Source organism: Humulus lupulus, chromosome 2 (genome assembly GCF_963169125.1).
Source record: "Humulus lupulus chromosome 2, drHumLupu1.1, whole genome shotgun sequence".
Lineage (NCBI taxonomy): Eukaryota > Viridiplantae > Streptophyta > Magnoliopsida > Rosales > Cannabaceae > Humulus > Humulus lupulus.
Window position 1 is genome coordinate 23,619,780 of NC_084794.1, and position 2,151 is coordinate 23,621,930.

Here is a 2,151-nt window from a genome sequence, read left to right on the forward strand (position 1 = left end):
CAGTCACCCTCATGAAGTCCAGGATGGTGGTAATCATGCTCATCCACTACTCAGCTTTGGCAGGATCTGCACTACCTTCAAACACTAGAGGTTACTGCTTTCTGAACCTTTCATAGAAAGGCTCCCATTTATTACCAACCTCAGGCAGCTGCTCATCTCCTGGCACCAATACAGGAGGTGCCTCAGATACACTGGCTACTGCAGGAACCTGCTATTGTCTTAGGAGGCAGAGTTCTTCTCCCTGTCTCAACACTGTAGCCTACAGATCATTGAATAATTGCTGCCAGTTTGCAGGAGCTGGCTGTGGAATCTGTCCCTGGTCATTCACTTGACCCTGATTATTATTCTGGCCTTGATCACTCTGGCCAGCTGACGTATCTGTCTGTCCTGGATTCATTCTTATCAACTTATACCTTGATGAAACAATAGTCAATACGGCCAGTCAGGTAGTGATAACTAAACCTCTTGCCGCCTTACGGTCCAAGAACAAGCAGATAACTATCATATTCCACAGTCACACAAATAAACAAATAGATACATGATTATAGCATTTAGCACTTAACATGTATCACATAATAATTCATAATCAACAATACTAATAATTATGTTCCAGCAATTTAAGTACTATTTAGCACACGGTTGCTGAAGATGCAGTATTCAGGGCACAGTCTTAACATGGTGTCTCATGTAAACAGGTAAAGCATTTATACTATATTTAAGTAGTTAAATATATAACTACAAAAATAGTTACCAAACCATGAGTCGAGGTTGTCTTCAGTGGTGAGTGTACATGCCCAGCCAATCTACAAGAACCCTAAACCTTGGCACGCTCTGATACCAAGTTGTAACGCCCTGGTTACCCCAAGACCGTTACGATGAACGTTGAACCGTGAATTTAACTCGCTAACCAAGTTCTTTGGTTAAAATCATGCTTCTAGGTGTTATTAATAGGTTAAGGTGGAAAACCAATCAAAAGGAAAGGATACATTTTATTTTAAACATAAAACTGTTCATGGGCCCATCAAAACATTTACAAGTTATTTACAACTCAAAACGGTCATTACATTTTAAATTTACAACCCGCCGACCTAAGCGGAAAAAATATGGTAAACCCCCTAGTTCCTCTGAGAACTCCTTGGCCATGGTGGTCAAGCGACCGCATATGTACACATCACCACCTAAGCTCTCCACTCAAGATTGGGTGAGCTTTTCTTTCCCTTTATCTGCACCACATTGCACCCATGAGCCAAAGCCCAGAAAGAAAACTCAATACTACATAAATATAATATCAACAATGATCATAATACTCATTCAGGACTTTCAGTCCAAAATAGAGGAATGACAGTTGCAAAAAGTCACTAAGGTGGTTCCGTTCCCATTAGCCATGTGACGATAGGGTCACCCGGGCTTTACAAATAAGTGATCATTTCACTAGCTTATCAAGATAGGTATTTGATGACACGGCCACCATCATAACCTACCGAGCGACCATAGAGTCACAACCATGGGATTCCGCTCCCTAGCCATGTGACAAACAGTCACTATAGCGTCCAAAATTTGCTAATAAGGCTTAGGGCCTTGATTAGCGTGTCGGGGGGGGGGGGGGGGCAATAATTGATTTAATTATGATTATATATGAATTTGGTGATTATGTGATTAGACATGCATGATTGTGTGTATTAAATATGCATGTGGGCCCCGTTTGGTTATTAGGGGCATGTTTGTAATCTTAGCCCGTTGAGGGCATAAATGTAATATTTGTGATTATTGTGATATTTACCACGTGTGAGAGGTGATACATTTGTGATGCACGATCCGAGACAGTCCTAGGGAGCAGTCTAGCTAGAAAGTCACAACGGGGTCAAATACCCTGCTCGGGAGAAGCCTAGGGGTATTTTGGGAACGTAAAATGTGTTCGGGATTTATGGAGTAACGGGTAGTAGTTTGGTAATGATTTGGACATGTCGGGATTAATGGGGACTTGTAAGAATACTCGGGGACTTAACGGGATATGACAAATGACTAAATTGCCCTTGGGTTACCTAAGGGGTTAGGATAAGCTTTAGGGGTAATTGTGTCTTTTGGTAAGGGGTATATTGGGATTTATTTGACTGATAAGGAACTAGAAGAGGTTATAAGGGGAAAACATTC